Source organism: Agelaius phoeniceus, chromosome 13 (assembly GCF_051311805.1).
Source record: "Agelaius phoeniceus isolate bAgePho1 chromosome 13, bAgePho1.hap1, whole genome shotgun sequence".
Taxonomy (NCBI): domain Eukaryota; kingdom Metazoa; phylum Chordata; class Aves; order Passeriformes; family Icteridae; genus Agelaius; species Agelaius phoeniceus.
In genome coordinates this window covers 4,804,014-4,823,101 of record NC_135277.1, presented here as the reverse complement: position 1 = coordinate 4,823,101, position 19,088 = coordinate 4,804,014, and the positions used below count along the sequence as shown (strand labels likewise).

At 41.6% G+C, this 19,088-nt stretch overlaps 1 long non-coding RNA gene across 1 annotated transcript in view; it reads left to right on the top strand.

Annotated features, from left to right (window-relative positions):
- LOC143695189 (uncharacterized) overlaps window positions 1-19,088 on the top strand; it is a 161,426-nt gene that overhangs the window by 90,636 nt on the left and 51,702 nt on the right. The window lies entirely within an intron of this gene.

Below are 19,088 nucleotides of genomic sequence, written 5' to 3'. Positions count from 1 at the left end.
ACCTGTTTTACCCCCCACTAAATAAAATAAATTATTGAAAATATTTTTTAAAATATTTCTTGTTACAGCAGAATAAGAGGAGAGCAGTTATAGATGTTTTCACCTTTGATGTTTCTAACATGCCTCACCTTTTGGCATCCTGTTTGGTATCACAGAAACACAGACTGGTTTGGTTTGGAAGGGACCACAGAGATCATCTGGTTCCAACCCTCTGCCATGGGCAGGGACACCTTCCACTTGAGCAGGTTATTCAGAGCCCCATCCACGCTGGCCAGGAACATTTCCAGGGATGGGGCATTCACAGTTCCTCTGGGCAGCCTGTGCCAGTGCCTCACTACTCTCCTAGTGAAGAATTTTTTCCTAATATCTAATCTAAGTCAGCCCTCTTTGAGTTTAAAGCCATTCCCCTTTGTCCTATCACTGCCCTTGTATGACCTGAGGTTCAATCCCACCTTAAAAACTTCACTCCCTCCCTTCCCTCATCCCATGAACTCTGTCCAAAGACCAGTACAGGCCTAGAGTTACTAAAGACCTCTAGACTTGATCTAGATTGGAAAATACATCTTCACACAGTAGAAATCTCTGTGAAGGATGAAGATCTGTCCATTTGGTGTGGGTGTCTGATTTGTTAACTGCTTGTTTCAGTGGCTCGGGAGACTCATGATAGCAAAAGGTCAATAGGTATTGATGTTCATTGCAACAAAATTCTGTTTAATGTTTTTAGAAATAGACCATCTTCTATTTGTTCAAATTCCTTATTCAATACAGCTAAGGTTCTTGAAGACTTTTAACAGCTACACTTTAATATATAACCTACTCTTATCCTTGGACAGCCATATTTCTCCACCTTCTTCCTTTACATGTATCTTTTTATCCTAAATTTACCTTTAAAAATCTATCTATAATTAACTATGCCAATTTTTAATTATTTTCCTGCCACTAAAATGTGTACTGAAGAACTTTTGAGTCAAAAGGGCATTTTGTAAAAGAATACTGCAGCTGCATTGCCTGATGCATTTTAGAAGATAGTCCACAGGGAGCAGGGGAGCTGAGTAAAATACTGACAGATGTAAATAACAGAGTCACATTTTGGTATGAAAACCAGTTCATGGCTGTGCTCATTAAGAGCAATTTCTGTGTCTCTGCAAGGCTCCACGGAAATGGGGAGGTCTGCACCCCAGGCAGCAGATACTGCAGCGGCAGAGAGAGGAGGCTCGCTCTGCACCGCTAATCCAGTTAATCCCGGTGATTTCAGGGTTCCCTCTGCAGCAATGCAGGCAGAGATGTGCCTGGGAGGAAGGGATGAGCCTGAAAGAGATAGTGGGCAAGGGCAAAGCAGCAGATTCCCCCTGGTGCTCCCATTGTTGCGGGGTCTCTCCAGCCATCAGGCCACAATGGCTAACACGAAGCGACACTTTCGTCCCCTGAAAATTTTACTGTTCAGCAGAAACAACGAAGCTGTGCATGGTGGACACAATTTTCCCCAAGGCCCTAATTTGGCAGCCCTTCCTGTGCTAAACCCACCGAGGAGATCCAAAATAGAGGCTGTCTGGAGGCTGGGAGGAAGGAGCACACGGACAGGTTTTGCTCCGCCATCCGCCATCCAAGCTCCAGCCTGTGGTGCCCATCAGTAGGGCAGGAAAAAGCAGAGTGAGCTGGAAATGGCTGTAGAAAAATGTGTTTGGGATTTCAAGGGGAAAAAAAATAAAAATAAAAATAAAACACACCAATAAAATAAACTGAGAAATAAAAATGTGAAAGCCATTAAAAAACGTAGTTTAAACTTAAGAATAAATGCAATGGCATAGTCACATTCTTTTAAAAGCTTCGCTCTGCTCAGAATGGCTTTGTTATTAGTGATTCTTAATGCATGAGATAGTGGTTTGGAATAAATCTTTAAGTAATTCAAAACAAGGACTCTTCAGTAAATAGTTGAAATTAAAGGGGGAGTTAGAGTCATCTGGTTTCCATTAGGATGATAAAATAGTTCACTTGAAACCTTTTACAAGATGCTTTGTTACTGGGAGGTGTCTGTGCATCTCACTCCATCACTAGCCATTTGACACAACATAAAAGGCTTCAAAAGCCATGCTAGGCTTCTTAATCAAAAACTAATTGTAATAGATATTGGGGAGTGTTAACACTGTGACCGCTAGGTTGTATCTTCAGTATATAAGCAGGAGTGAACATTAAACACAACCCTGAGTTGATAGGGCTTATCAGAATTTCAGAGTTAAGTGCTAAGTACTGCAGCCCGGTATCTGCACGCCGTTGCTTTGTACCACTTTTGGAGTTAATTGCGCTGTAGGACTTCATCTTCCCAACAAAATTTATAGCATTGGCAGAGAAATTGGAAGCCTGCTGAAGAAACTGCAGTTTACAGGAGTTCTGTGAAATCATGGGGGGAAATACTGTGGTTTCTACTTCGGCATCTAAGAAGGGTTCCCTCCCCAGCTCACCCCACAATAAAAATGAATTGTTTCTCCCTCTTGAAGCTTTACTTGCTGCTAGTGCTGTAGCAGAGGAATTACAGCACCAGCTCCCCAAAACAATGCCTGCCCTAAAATTACTACTAAATTGTCATACATGCATGCTTTACATTCCCATATGTCTTATGATTGTTGACATGAATATTCACAGTGCTCCTGGAAACAGCTTTATTGATTTTATTGATACAGTGGGCTCACAGTTACCAATTTTAACCTAATTCATGAATTTTTCCAGATAACAGATGACCTTAATATTTACACACAATTGCACCATAATAAACCCAGGCCAAATCCTCTCCTGTTATGAACTGTTGAAAATGAGAGTTGAGTTTTTTTAAGCAAGGGGCTCAGAACCAGGCTGTTGTACAGTGAGGAAATCAGAGACATGGCAATTTACCCCAGCTGAGAATGTAGCCCACAGTGTAAAATTCCTTGTTCAGTGCAGTAAAGTGCATTAAGGAGACTGCTATGTTATTTCTCATGAGTTCATTATAACCTGTATGCTACCAAAATCTCCAGACAGCTGTGTTCCTTTTTACTCCAATTTCAAACAATATAATTAAAAAAGCATTTGATGAAATGTAGACACTTTTACCATTTACACTGGAATGCTGGCACCATCCAAAATCAGCCAGTCTGTAAATACCAGATTAGGATCTGTGTAGTCAAGGTTTTTACTCTAGAAAAGCCTACTCCAAAGGAAGTCTCAACCTTTCTTGGTGAAGAATAAGCTTTATTTGTAAAACCCATAATTATCTCAAATGTTCCGAGAAGCTGAGAGAGCTGCAAATGGTAAAGCAAAACATAAGGAAACAGTTTTGGGCATTTAAGTGAAAGCAAATAAGGATGATGTACTTTTTCCCTATTAGTTTACTATATAAATGAGAAGATATTACAGAGTGAAATTTAATTAAAGTAATTGACCAAATTGCATTTTGTAGTAGTTATTGTCGTTAGCAGCCCTGACTCCTCTGTCAAAAGGATTTGCTGAAGATTATTTCTAAGGGGTATTTATTATGAATATTAATCTCTCCAGTAAGTACCATCAACATATTAAAATTCACTTGAAGCACTTTATGGAAGACTGGAAACAGAAATGACTGGTGAAAAACAAGGTGTCTAATCATGTTAGCTTGGTTCACACTTGGTTAAACCACAAGTAGAACAGGGAAAGGAGATAAAATAAAATGTATATTGGTTATATTATGATGAAAATATGCTTAAAGGGTGCCTGATTTTCAAAGATACACAGCTGCGCTACCAGGAACGCTGATGACTCTGCTGTTTAGGGCAGGTTTTTAAATAGTCTTACACTGTCTCACTGGGAAAGTCTCATTCTCAGCCTGTGTGTTAATTTCTGTTTGATCTTTTCAGTGCTTGTTTGCAGGAAGTTTATATTTAAGGAAGGCTATACCTCCTATGGTTATAGAGAACTTGGTTCACAGGTGCCACCCACACTACTGATACCAGCTTGGGTTCAGTATTCCATACCCCAAATTGTTCTGGTCAAGCCCCTCTCTTCAACAGGGGGAAAGACAAAACTTTTAATTACACTGTCCATATGAAGTGCTGCACGGAGTTTCATCACTGTCTCTTCCAGCAGTAAGATGACGCAGTTTCTTCTCTTCAGTTCTGCTCAATCTTCTTGATGAGAAAAAAAGTGGAGGGAAGACGAGAAAGTAGGCATTGGCACTGAAAGAAAAGCACAAAAGGAAGAAAAACTAGGAAATCTTGATCTGCTCTTTTCAATTTTCCATGCTCTGGACAGGGTTTCAAGATGCACATCGGGTCAGTCTCCATCCTACTCAGACTCACCATATCCTTCCTCTCCTTCACCCCTTTGCTTTGAACATTTTTTTCTTCCTTTCCAACGAAGTCACCTGCAACTCTCACACCACCTGTGTTTAAAATAAACACTTGGCATCAAACAAGCCCTAAGTATACACAAGTTGGGCATCCCAAGTTGTGCTGCAGCTCCGGACATCAGACGCGCTCGTCCTTTTAATAAAGGCTCAGCTCCACATTGTCCTAGTGCTCTGCCTCTGTTCTGCCAGGAGGCATTCCTTTCCCTCCCTTACGAAACAGGCTGAACATTTTCCCCATGTAAACATTGTTCCACATCTGTTCATGCTGAAGAACATCAGAGCACCACTTCCCAGAAACCATTCTGGCTATGTGTGACCAAATGTACCACAGAGGAGCCAGCACGAGGTCAGGAATTTCCTCAAAGTTGAGGCTGGGAAGAGTCACTTCATCACAATGCCACAGTTACTAGGATAACTCTTTTGTAGGTTTTTTTCACCTATTAGCACCAGTCAGTGTGGCTGTGGCAGCACAATCCCTCTGCACAGACCAGGGTTGTGGAGGCCACTAAAGCACCAACCTGAAAGTGAAAATCCCAAACTAACTCTGATCCTGAATAGAGAAAAAAAGAGAAACCATTTCAATTGCTGAATATGACAAAAATCCTTAAGGGAGTCCACTGATTACACTACTGAGATTTGTATGAACTAACTAGGGTAAATAATTAGTCTATATTTTAATTAATATATCAGTGCCTGCTAGCACAATATAGTTAAATTTGTGCCACTATTAGAGCTGAATGAAAGAAAATTGTCCTATTTGTAGTGAAATTATAATCATAATCTTTCCAAGAAAAAAAGAAAGCAAGAAAAATCCTGCAACTCTTTTTGTGCTGAAAGAAGTCAAAAGGTGCTTTTAGCTCACCAAGTGCCCATGTGCCTCTTCTCTAGGTAGCAAACCTGAATATGGCAAAAGTGTCTCTGGTGAACAGGGAAATGAGCCACACACACATATATATATGTGACACAGATCACAAAATGAGGGCTAAAAATACAGCTCAATTATTCAAAGTATATAATTTTTTTTTTCAAGCTTGACCTTGTTATTACATTGAAGCACCTGTGTCACTTGAAAGGTGCCCTTCTTGCACAAACAAGGAAAAATATCTATGCATTGCAATGCAGACCTTTCCCAAAACCTTGCTCCTAGAATAATATTGCAGGCTTTCCCCAAAATTTTGCTCCATGACAATGTTGCAGTTTTGGGTAACAGAAAGCTCCCTCCCCATGGAATGTTTGCAGTGTCTTTACACAACCAAATATGATCAAGACACAGAGTGAATCTTTTTTCCTGCCTCCACAAATCAGACTTTCTTCCTTATTGCCAGAGGAGGCAGCTCTTCACCATCTTTCCATCAGCAAGGATGGAGGGATAATAATTTTATAGAACAAGGGGCAATGGTCTTAAGCTGAAAAAGGGAAAATTTAGATTGGATATTAGGAAGAAATTCCTTTCTGTGAGGGTGTTGATGCCCTGGCACAGGGTGCCCAGTGAAGCTGTGGATGCCCCATCCCTGGAAGTGTTCAAGGACAGGCTGGACGGGGCTTGGAGCAACCTGGGATAGTGAGTGGCATCTCTGTCAAGGGCAGAGGATGGAACAAGATGATCTTTTAGGTCCCTTCCAGCCCAAACCAGTCTTGGACTCGATGATTTTACGATTATCAATCCTTCAGACTTCCCTGTATAAGAAGTGGTCTTTGCAACAGCAAAGCAGGGCTGTATGTCCAGGGCAAGGATAGCACCCAGAGCTTTTATTTGACATTCCATTAGAGCTCCTTTATCTTGAGGATCAGCAGGAGCCCAGGGACGTGGAGGGCGAGCTCACCAGCAGAACAGTGGGATGGTGGCTATTTTCTGAGCACTGCTCTGATGGCACCTAAAGACCATGCTGGCCCACCCCAGATGGGAGTGCACTGATGGGGGAGCCTGAGACAGGGAACTGCTTTCCAGCAGCAAAGAGCCCAAAAATTCTGCAGAGGAATCCTCCCTGTGGTGGCTCTGCAGGAGGAGAAGCTTTGCTTCCCAAGGCGGCAGCTGATCTCTGCTCAGTGGAAGCCAGCGCGAAACACGAGGGCTTGATTTTCAGAAGGTGGGAGGCTTAACACTGGCTGAAAATAAGACCCATGTAAGTTGTCAAGACAGCAGTCACCTTGAAAGATTTAGGCCACACTGTCTGGTTAGCTGTTAGTTCCCCTCACTCTGCCACATTTACCAACCCCCCAACAATTCTTTCCCATTCAAAAAGACATTTATTTTTGATCTCCTCATGAAAGTTATCGCATTGGTTAATATTATTGTTCCTCCAAAATTTCCCACTTTTGGCCCACACAAGGCTGAGGACAACCCCTTCCCTGCTGCCCCAGCACCACTTATCAAAAACACAGAGTGAAGGAGGCACCACACTATTCAGTTTTAACATTAATCTTCCCACCAGCTTCTCATTACTTTGCCAATAAGATGATCTCCCTCACACCACATTTCGATATATTTGACATCTGTCATAAAACTCAGGTCACACATATCTGTCTTCTGGTAAAATGAGTCATCCTACAGAGACCCATGCTACACTGTTCAGGTCTCACCAGAAATAATTATTGATATATTGTCAACACATCCAGCCTACAGTATTAACAGGAGTCATAAATTACCAATCTTTTTCTACCCACTACCTAGCAGGGAAACGAGGGGACATACAGCAGGAAAACAGGTATATGGAAGTTGGGCAATGGCCTTTCATTGTTTCCTAGAAGATTTCCAAAATATAAATGTATTTAAGCAAGTAAATAGTTTCAGAAATCATTCAAAACTAGTAGGAACTTTCCCTTTGTTTTGGTGCTTTTAGGAATCGTACAGGCCCTGATTTCTCACCAAACCAACCAGCCACAAACTCCCTAAAACTTGTAGCTGATAAACAGCAGTTATTTAGAGAAGAATGGTTACAGACAGATAAAAGCTGAACTATTCTCGGTATGTCATTGACTGCATTGAGGAGAACAATTTAACCTGTTCTTGGCTGTGCAAGAGAAAGGCAACTTTTTTGTTTTGTCACACGAAACTGATTTCGTTAGTTTAGGCATTGGGTTGTTATTCTGCTCTTTTTCTTTTAAACTACAAGTTCACACAGCTAAAGGTGAAAGAAGAGAGATTCCAGCCAGAGATGGAGGAGAGGCAAAGCCTTTCCCACAAGCAGCATCTGCTGCAGAACAGTCACTGGGTTCAAACACTGTTGTATTTCCCTTTGGGGGTTGCTTCAGTGGGTTCCCACCTCTTTGCAATTTAGGGACCAGGGGCTCCCCATGCTCCACGTTTTCATGTCAGAGGCACAAGGTCAAGGCAGTTACAGCATCTTCCTGCAGGCCCAGAGAGAGGAGCACAAGCCTTGCTTTGAGGGCAGGCCTGAGCTGTGGGTGGAACTGGGAAGTGGTGATGGACATCACATGATGTTCTGCTCCATCAGCTGCAGAACAAGGCCATTACTGCTGTGATTGAGGTGTGCTGGGCTGCAGCCAGGCAGGCTCTGACCTTGACCTTTAGCAGGTGAATGCCGTGGTGTGCAGAGCTCCTCCTGTGCACTCTGGAGTAGGGACTGTGATTGCCTTGCTAGAGACCAGAGAGGACCAGGAGCACCTTGGGGAGGTCCTCCCTGGGAAGGAAATTTGTTTTGTACCACTAAACCTCCACAGGCTGCTGTGTTGGAGACAGGCTGCTGTTGCTGAGGGCAGGGGAGTTCAAACCCACCAAAAATCACATGCACACAATGGATAAATTTTGGGAGAATATTCCTCCTTGTATAAATCTAGCACAAACCCCAATCCCCAGCTTCAGTGTCAAAATCTCAAATCTTTCTGTGCAACTTTCATTTGTTTTTGTAAGACCCCAGCTGGCATGACACTGAGTGAGTTATCCAAGTAAGGGTGCTCTGCACATCACAGTAACACTCCACAGGCCCAGCAGCTGCTAAAATGTCACCTCAGTATTTTACGTTTTTAGCCCTTCCATATATGCAGGAGCACTGAGAGCACCTCACACTAATTAATAAGCTGCTCTGTATCTTTGTGCATTAGCATTCTTTTCCCCCTTTGATTCACACACAAATTATTTTTAGAAAAGGAAAGAAAGGTTTTGGGGAGGAGGGTCTAGGAAAAAGCAATGAAGTGAGGTCTGGCACTGTTCATCTGCTCTGTTCAGTGCCTCAGCAGTGTATTAGGTTTGTGGGAATATGGAGGAGGGGGAAAATGTGAGGAGTCCCTTCACTCCTGTCACCTCCTTCATCCCAAAACCTCCCAGGTCCTCAACAAGCACCAACTCCCTTCCTTCCTCCCCCTCAAAAACGCCTGTGGTTTTACTGGCAAAATCCTGGTAGGAATCTTTGAACTGTGCTCTGCCCACTTTCCATCATTTTTGTAAGGGAAAGCTGCTGCTCCAAGGCAGTTTTCATTTTCCTGGAGTACCTGTGGGTGGCACATACCTGGGTTAGCTGCCTTGGTGGCACCTCCAGCACTGTAGGCACCGTGTGATGGCACAGGCACCTCGGATATTCGGTTCAGGTGTCGAGTTCTTGGGCAATTCTGGGCCAAGAAAAGTGACCTGCAGAGATCATTTTAAATCCTGCTAATTACAGTATCCCTGAATCTGCTCCAGTTTTTTTCCAGGTTGAATTTAGCAGATAGGGGTGCAGAAAGGCACTCTTGCTTCTCTTCTTGGGCACTGAGCTCTGACACACCAGAGGATGTCGTCTTTCATTATTAACTTTGGCAGCATTTAAATTAAGTAATATCTTGACAGGGGGAAGGAAGGGAATGAAGGGCCCTGGGAATATTTTTTTTCTCCTGTTTAATTGTACTGCATTTGATGTGTTCCAAAAAACGCTAGAAAAGCTGCTCTTCAGAGACCAGGAAAAAAAAGTTTATAAACCTCCACCAGTTGAGGTAGTTTGGCAGCACATAGAAGGATGGAGAATTATCATCTGTCCTGGGAAATCCACCCCCCACTCCTCCCAACCCTCTTTCAGCTGGTGCACACAAGATGTTCCTGCTCACTTCATCTTCAAACATTTAAACACTTTGAGGACCACACACCTACAGTGCGTTATTTGCAGGGCTTTCCGAGCCGAAATCCAGCATGTGTGTGTGTATCTGTGGGTGGGAATGGCTGGATAATGTTACCCTGATAGTTGATGATAATATTTCTACCAATTGTTAAGCTTCCTAAGTCTCCACTTTGCAAATGCTTCAGAGGCTGGGTTTCTGAAAAACCCATCTCTCCTTGCCGAGGGAAAGGGACGAGTCAATAACGTGTTTGTGCAGATTATCTCAGAGGCTCTGATTTACTCCAGAGGGAAAAAAAAGTCTCCCTTACACAAATGCACCTTTCTAAACACTTCAGGGGTCGCATGGTTCACTGCAGGATTGTGTCAGTGCAGCCATAAAATGAGGGGGCCATTCAAGCTGTCCTGGGCTGGCAGCAGAGCAGGTCCTGCAGAAACACAGATGTGCTGGGGCTGGGCTCGTCAGAACTGCCTCCCTGCTTCTGAGCTCTCTGCTTTGGGTCCAAACAGACATTAGGAAAATGTGTGAGGAACAAGAGAGTGTGTTCCTTCAGTGTTTCAGGGGGGGAAAAAAGCGTGGGATGAGGGATAATTTTGTTGAGTCAAATTCCTAATTCCCTTCAGACCTGTAAAGTCAGTGGGAGTTGCTTCACTTTCATCTTAACATGCAAAGAGGGGTGAAGTTAGAACAAAGGAAGGTGGAAAAAAATAAATAAGCTGGTTTTTATAAAGTGAGTTTAAGGAAAACCAAAAGAACCAGCAATGTTCTTGGTGTAAGGACAAAGACAAAAGCAAACTTCATTCTTCATAACATACTTTTATCTCATAATACTTTTTCAGATCCTGGCTTCTGAGAAGTCCTCTGCTCATCTTTGTTCCATTTCCTCCACTGTGGTGACCCTTCTGGGCTGTGCATGCCTCACACAAAGCATAACATCTTCTGGGACTTGGTTAAAATGCTATTTAAGACCAACTTCAAGCCCACTTCTGACTTTATTAGGCCTTTGTTTCATATTTTCCATCAGTGCCTCCTCTTCATCCACTGAATTAAGGCACAAGATTGTTCTTTTATTCAACAATATTTACAAGTTAAATCCTCCATAACATTCTTCTCAGCTGTTTTTGTCCCCAAAAAAATCATACCTGACTCTACACTTCTCCCCCAAGTATTTGCAGTCTCAACATTTCTCAAACTCCACAAATTAACAATTCCTTTTGTGGCAGGGATTCACATTCTACCATTCCAAATTTACCTTAGACTGAGCAGTTTTGCACCTCAAGTTCTGCACAATTTTTTTGTTTAGTCTTGAGGCAGAGAATATCTTTTTAGAGATCCATGGGAGGCAATTTATGTATGTAAGACTGATTTTTAGGGTGTTTAAATCTGCCACAGAAGACAAAAATGCTGTGGATTCACAATTCAAAATGAGTTGAAAAATCACAATTTAGATATTGGTAGATTTCCTGGTACTAAAAGGTTCTGACTTTAATAAAACCATCTGCACTCCACTGTAAAATATACAGTAAAAGCTGTGCTGTCCCCATCACAATGTCAGGCTCCCATACTCTCACCCTGAGAGCTCCCAGGCTCTCTCTTTCTTCTGGAAGGCACCGAAGAAATAGATTATACAAAAAGTCTGTTTGTGCACAAGGGGGGAAAAAAACCCAGCACCAAGGCTAAGCTAAGCAACAGCAATGAATCACTCGTTTCATTGGGGAAGCAGAGAGCTCCAGTTTTGTTTATCTTTTGTGTGCACAAGTTCCCTGCTCTGGGTCCCTATCTTTTTTGAAAGCCCCATCCCCCTGCAGGCCCCAGCTGACAGCCCCATTGTCCCCATGGCTGTCGTGGGAAGTCATGATAGATGGTGGCACCCCGACCCTTTTAGGAGGTGCTTGTTCATGTTATGCTCAGAGACCCTTTTTTTTTTGATCAATAGTCATTTTGAACCTTTCCACTCGTGGAGACACGCAGATACATTTATGTTTATGATATATGTGTGTATAAATAAGTGGCTGGAGAATTGTTAAGATGAGCAAAACTACTTCAAGAGGTTTCAGCGTTCTGGAGCCCAAAGCAGTGATATCTCATGAGTAAATGTGGTCATTTGCAGTTTCTGCAGCATTTTTTTTTTCAGTATTTTAGTCAAAGGAAGAGCAGCCAGAATACTTTCATTGTGGGGAGCACAGAGACTTGAAATAGCTAGGGTTTGATACTAGCCATATTGCACTTCACTTTTCCTCAGCACAAAATGCCAGCTTGTTTCTTCAAATTAAGACAATATGCTTATAGTGATGAACCTTATTGGCCATCTATCTTCCTTTTGTAATCTGGCTCTCATCAAGCTGAAATGAAGCCATTTCTTCTGACTGTGGCTGATTAAACACAGAGTAAACCTAGATCTCTGAGGAGGCTCTAATGATTCTCCACAGGCCTAGTGTCAGCCCAGCACCTGCAGCATTCAGCTTCCCCATTTCCATCATGAAATGAAGCATCTGTTACAGAGAAGTGTTATCTTTTTATCATCGATGGTATCTTTCTGTTTGAATTCACCTACCCCATTTGGTATAAATTACAGCCATTTCATATGTAATGAATGGTCACACAGGATGCACTCTGGTTATTGGGGGTTAAAAGGGCACAAAATCCTTTTACTAAACCTTTATTTAACTTGGTGAAAGTTAAGACTACATGGCTTGTGTAAAACCTCCTTTCTTACAACAAACAGGAGGAAATACTTACCACAGCTTAATGCTGAAGCATTTTGATATTGCTTATCTAAATACTGGCCTTTGAGTTTTTTGGAAGCGATTCCTGAAGAAACATTATTAGTTGCAGGGAAGAGAAACAGAGAAACATGTTCATGCCAAAGACATTTCTGTCTCAGTAACTTGATTAACTATAAGCCTGAGATGTAAAAGTAGACAAGATTTGTTTGCTAGAAAGGGTAGTTGCCAGCTTAGAACCTGCTGCAAATCCCACAGAAGTCAATTGGCATATTTTCAATTATTTCAACAGCATTTGTTTGGATCAGGCCAGAGATCAGGTGGCTGTTTACTTTTTGTGTGGTCCACATGCTCCTCTATGTTTTACCTTCTCCAGCTTTCCATCTGAGCTGAAAGAGGCAATTTCATCTCAAAAAAAAAATTATTTTCCTCTGAGGGGGATTTGGGACACAACTTTGCCAAGCATTTTGCTGTTTCCAGCCTACAACATGGATAGTCTGGACAACTTCACATCTCCGAAAAGGAAAGAAAAACTTCCAAAGACTCTAACTCGGAAGTGAAACTTTGCTCACTGAAGTAGCAATGTAATTGATGGCAAAAGCAGCTGTAAAACTGCTGAATAATTCCACTTAGTAACATGTAGCTACAGGATGTAGAGGTGGGGACAGCAACTGCACAATGGCCTTCCTGGTCACATGGACCTGAAAGAGTTTATAACATAGCAACCACTGTGATAACATCTGAAGATAGCAAATAAGAAATGGCTTGATGTAAGTAGAGATAAAGACTTCAGTGAGCCAAAGAGCAGCACAGAGGCAGCTTGCTCAGGTATTGGTATGAGGCTATTTGAAATATCAGCATCAGCTATTTCCTGGCAAATTCTTGGGATGTTGAACCATTCAGGTGTTACATAAATCTGGGACAGGAGAGGCAGTTGCAGTGCAAAAATTTCATTCCACTCGTTGGTCTATGCCACAGTCTGAACAGGGATCCACAGCCCAGCATAGCCCAGCAGCCACACAAAGCAGCACTGTCAATGTTCTACTGAATTACAGATGTCAAACAATCAAAAAGGAAATTACAATCACCAAAAAATAACATAGCCACAGCCTCTCTGGTGGATCATTTGCCTAGGTGTTTTTCCTACTTCTCTGCAGGTGAAATAATTTCACTATATAAAATTAACTTAAAATAATGTACTTTGTTGTCATGTTTAAACTTTCAACTACCTGTTATCTCCAAAGCCAAGAATTGCTTAATGGACTCATTAGTGGGGGAAGGGGGGAAATCATCCTTGTGAAAATAATGAAGAATGAGCAATTTTGTACCAACATGCATTTTCATGATAGCTTTGCTAACCTGAATTATGTGGTGACTTTCTGCAGATCCATTTTGTAGCAAGCAAAATCATATTGTCCTACCACAAGAGCACACTTGTTATTCAAAATAATTAAGACGTGAGTCATCCTAGTATCAAAGTTGGCATTAGTGATATATGGGGCTGATGACTGATGAGTCCAATGAATGTTTGACTCATGTAGCCTTAAAATATGCAGCTGAAAAGCTCAGTTAATTCAGAAGAGACACAGCACAGATGTGATAGGATCTTGTAAAAGCAGGATCCAAGACGAGATGCAGTAACACTAGTGATGAAAACAGCTGAGGTCTTTGGATTTCTCAGGACAGCTGAAAAATGGAAGAACTTTTTCATTAAAAATTTCAAAATTCCATTGTTTTCTCCTTGACAAGGTACAAAATGTAATATTTTTTTTCTACTGTTTACGTGGTATTTTTTGTAAGTACTGGAATTATTTTTGTTGTCTGTCCATTTCCTCTCATTTTTCCTTTTTGTTGCTTTAGTTGAATAAGTGAATAATATCCAAAATTTCAGTTTGGTTTGGAAAAGCTATAACAGCAGAAAGAAAAATGAAACTACTTTAACCACTTTAGAGAGTTTCAGTTTTCCTTTGTTTTCCTCTGTAAGTTCTCCAGAATTAACAATTTTTAAGAATTAGTCTGAAAAGAGGAAAAATAAGGAAAACAAGTACGAGGAGTGCAAAAGGAGGGGGAAAGAAAAATAAGGAAAAAGAAATCCATAGTACTACTTATTCTCTTACAGGAAAAAAAAAGGGAAAATGGGAAATAGGTGTTTAATATTTGTTTCAAACAAAAGAAAGGGAAAAATATGAAAAGAAGCTTTTGTTTTAGTCTTTTCTTGTGGATGCCAACCATTTCCCTGTCAGCAACTGTGTAATTGACTTATACAGTGAACATGTGGCAACTATTTTCAGCTGTATTTAGCCAAGTCTACTGCCTTGTTTCAGACATAATGAAAGCTTCCAATGCCCAATAGTTGCTTTTCCAGCTTTTCTATGGGACCTAACAAAGGCCATTGCACCTAACAACCTTTGACTCAGTTTAAAAAGTAGCAATGTTTGCATCTAAATATGATTTAAGACAGTATCATGGGATAAATCTGTGTCTGGTGCAATTAATTTTGAAGGCCAGCTCTGGTAAGGATTTCCACTTGGTAGCCAAGTCAAGGTGTCCCAAAATCAGCTGCCTTCAAAGCTGCTCCATGGAGCTGTAAAACCAATAAAAGCTTCAGCAGCTGGACACCCTGAGGCAAAGAGAAAGCAATCAGAGCCAGAAACTCCAGTGAGTGTTTTCTTCCTCCGTGGGACAGTTCTGGGTGACACGAGGGTGTTCCCCACCTCTGTGTTAGATCCAAATGTCACTGGAGTTAACAGGCTGTAAAGCAGTGGAGACCACAGCATTTAACTGCAGACTATAAAACTTAGGGGATCTTGTTTCTACCAGACACCTCACAGAGAAATCTGGTTTGTAATGAGTCAAAAATAAACATTTGAAAACTGGGAGAAGAATACATGTGTGTCTCCCCAACAATGGCAAGTATCAAGGCATCTAACCACAAGCTTAATGTTAAAGGATTTGAAATCTCTGGAACCAGTCTTAGGTTTGTGCTCCCCTAGGAAAAAAATTGGCTGCTTCACACCTCTTATTCTTTTTTAAAATGTTGCTCTTTTACATTTAAAACATTCAAGTGACACAACTATATTTGTGATCAAGTGTCTTCTTGCTGTAAGTTTTTTTTCTTCACTGATTCAAATGCTCTAATATGTACAACTCATATATAATGGTGTCTGTAGAGGCTCCATTAATGGACTGAGACTATTCAGTGCTTTATTGCAAGCCATCAAATCATTCTGTAGTTATTCTGGGGGGGAAAAAATTACCTGAGCTAGAATGAAATATCAGAGGTGGACACCAGCTTACGTGATTGTGAAGAATACGTGAAAAATGTTGTGATCGCAGGAGATGAAGAAACTTTGAGATGAAATTGGTCTTTCACAGAAATATCAGTTCTCTTCATCAACAACAATGCATCTGGACAATGCACCAGTGCCACTGACTTTCACCATTTTAAAGGCTTTTAATACTGATTACTGCCCAGTGAATAAAAGCTTTTCTGGTGAGGAGTCTGAAAAAGTGGATTATATGTACATTACAGCTGAAAATGGATCAGAGGAGTAGTCAGTTATGAAAGTACAAACACAAGAGAATAAAACCATTCACTGGGCTTGAATTACTTTAGTTTATCTTCTTAGACTGAATTGTGTCTGTGGTCTTTTGCAACTCAAATAAAAAGCATAGATCAAGATGAGATAAAGATAACAGAGTATTGCCAGCATTAGGCAATAAAATCAGTAGCAGGAATGGAAGAAAACTTTGATAACCAGAGAGAAAAATTTTTAAAAGTTATAGTAATAGAGGCAAAAGTCCTCCATAGCTACTGCAGTTGAATGAATTAGGCACTGAGACAATAAAAAGATGCAAACATCTGCTCTTGCATTTCTTCATGAAGATATTTGGAACTGAAATTATTCTGACCAGCTGAAGGGACTGTCTCTGATGTTCCAGTTAAACATGGTTTGAGAGTGGGAACAACTTTCATGTTAGGGCCCACACAGGATGGTAATTGAGATTCAAAATTCATTCAAAGTTCCGTTTTACACTGGGGAAAAAGAAACAATTCTTTTCAAAAAAGCAGTTTGGTTCTCGAATGGATTGTCCAAGGTCTTTAAAATCGTGTTTCTTTCCATATCTTGAAAAGAAACTTAAGTTTTGATTACTTTATGTTTGCTTTAGCATGAAGGAGGCAACAAAGCCACCACTGGAAGAATTTGTGTTGGTAACAAGAGCTCACACCTCAGGAGGAACACAGCCTGGTCTCCAAGGTTGAGCAGAGTTTGCAGATTGAGCAGACAGGGAAAAAAAATATCATAAATATCTTTCAAAAATGCATTTTTGTTCTAAGTCACAATGAAGACCATGGAAGCCCCATTGTTATTCCTGTATAACAAAGCATACACCTTTTAAAACAAAAGATCCTAAATTAAATTTTAGCCACTGCATTAAAGGGTCATTTCCAAAAGATGAAAGTACATTCTGTGGCAGTGTAAAAGGATAATAGAGGGCAAAAACAGAATTACAACACACTTGTATTGTGGAAAAAAGAGCGTGAGTTTTGATATCCATGAAATGTTAGATTTTCCGCTATTCACAAGGCTCTGCATCCTTAATATCTGTAAAGAATGGTCATCTCACTTGCTAAAATATAACCCAAATGCTCAAGCCACTCAGCTAAAATACTCCAAAGTAGCCACTCCATCCAGCTGATTCTGCCATTTAGCACTTCTCCTGTAACATCAGCAGTGTAACCTTAGTCCCCAAAAATCGGAGGGTGAGTTATGCCATTTACCCCAGCCTGATCTGGCTCTAGGACAAGCAGCTGTGCAGTCCCTTGGGGCTGTGAGCCATGGGGGAACTCCAGGGCTCTGGAAGAGGAAAACAGCCCCAGATCCCTCAGCTGGAGGGAAAAGTCAGAGCTATAACCTCTCTCTGCAGCTGCCAGGAGCCTGAAGTATTGGGGCCAGGGTTTTGGAGAATCACAGAATGGTTTGGGTTGGAAGAACCCTTAAGGATCATCTTGTTCCACCCTCTGCCATGGGCAGGGACACCTTCCATGAGACTAGGCTACTCAAAACCCTGTCCAGCCTGGTCCTGAGCACTTTGAAGGACCTGTTCCACCCTCTCAGTAAAGAATTTCTTCCAAATATCTCATCTAACCCTGCCATCTTTCAGTTTGAGGCCATTGCCCTTCATCCTGTCGCTCCATGCTCTGGTCAAAATCCCTTTCAGCTCTCTTGGAGCCTCTTTAGGGACTGAAAGGTGCTGTGAGATCTCCCCAGAGCCTTCTCCTCTCCAGGCTGAGCAACCTCATGTCTCTCAGGCTGTCTCCATAGCAGAGACATTCCAGCTCTTGGATCATCTCCATGGCCTCCTCTGGACTCACTCCAACATCCTTCTTATCAAAGGGGTCTCAGGGCTGGATGCAGAGCTCTGGGTGGGGTCTCACAAGAGTTCATCCTGGCACACAAAAATGGAGAAATCCCAAACCAGAGCCCACCTGGTGACACACTGGAAGGTGCTGGTGCAGCCTCATGGATGAACAGCCAGTGTTGGTGTTGATGTGTGTTCATCATAGTGAGAAATTCACATCTCCAAGTCTTTAGACACATTGTTCAGACACCAAAACCTTGTATTAAACACTGGGGGACACAAGAGACCCCCGTGCTGTCTCACCACGTGTCACACTCTCCAAAGTGCACAAATACACACACCCCTGTAGGGACACTTGCATGCAAGCACTGTCTCCTCAGCCACAGAGCAAAACTCACTAATTAATGTTTGTTAAAATTAATATTTTTGCCAGTCAGTATTAGTCACACTTGAAGCATCCTGAGCTTCCAGTAGGCTGTCTTAATTAAAGTTTTATCTCCCATTTAATGGAAGAATTATTACCAATTTTGATCACTCTTTTTTTCTTGCAGATAACAGCAGTGCTGTATCAGACTTTGTAGCCCTGTATACAAAGCACAATTTCTTTCCGATTTCAAAGGCAGGCTGATTTATTTTGCAATATTCTGCTGCATCCTGGGGTGTCTTGGATCCAATGCTCTCACCCCACAGTGCAGAAACCACCAAACAGGTGTTCCCACAAAAGGAAAGGACAGTCCCCATGATGGGTATTTTTATGGAAAGCAATACCATTTGCACAGCTTTGTTTTCCACTGCTTCAGACATTTTCAACAGCAGAAAGCCATCCAAGTACTGCTTCTGGTGACAACTGAAGGCTCTTTCTTCCTTTTTTTTTAATCAAATAATAATTCAGCAGCACTGATTTCCCTGTAAGGTCTATTGCCCTCATGCAAGTCTGGAATAATAGCACCATCATGAATGGAATTCAATCTGGAGTCATTCAGGAGCAGCTGAGATCCAAATTCCCCAATCAGTAACATTTTGTTCCAGATTGCAAAACTTCTTGTTAGAACACAAACACTCTCTTTACAAGAGTTTAAATGAGTTGTTAGTGACGTCTTCACAGAGAGAGTTGGAGAATCTATTTGTACTTCACAAAGACCCTCTTCCTCTCTTTAAAAGCACCAGTTGTTTTAATTTAAACTATTATTAAAGGTTTTTTGCCCTGAGTGTGGTGTTGGATGTACAACTGTACAGCATCTCTCTATCAGTGGAGGGATTCAATGGCATAAAGACCAGGCACTGGAGTGAGACAGATCCTTGTATTGCTTCCCTCAGCTTGCCAGAATTAATCCAGATTTACACGCCACTCATCCGTAAGGGATGGCCAGTGCCTAATTCTTTCCTCATAACCATGGAGCAGCAGGGAAGACAAGACCCTCTATGTATTTTAATTGAAAAGAATGGATTGGTAAACCAAAGTGTCCCTTTTTCAGTCACAGACTCAAACCTGGATCAAGTGACAATATGTCCCAGAAACTGCAGCATCACCAGCACAGTGACCCAAGTCAAGAATGCCTTGGTGGCACTTTAAGAGTTTCTTTTTCTCTTAAAAAAAAAAA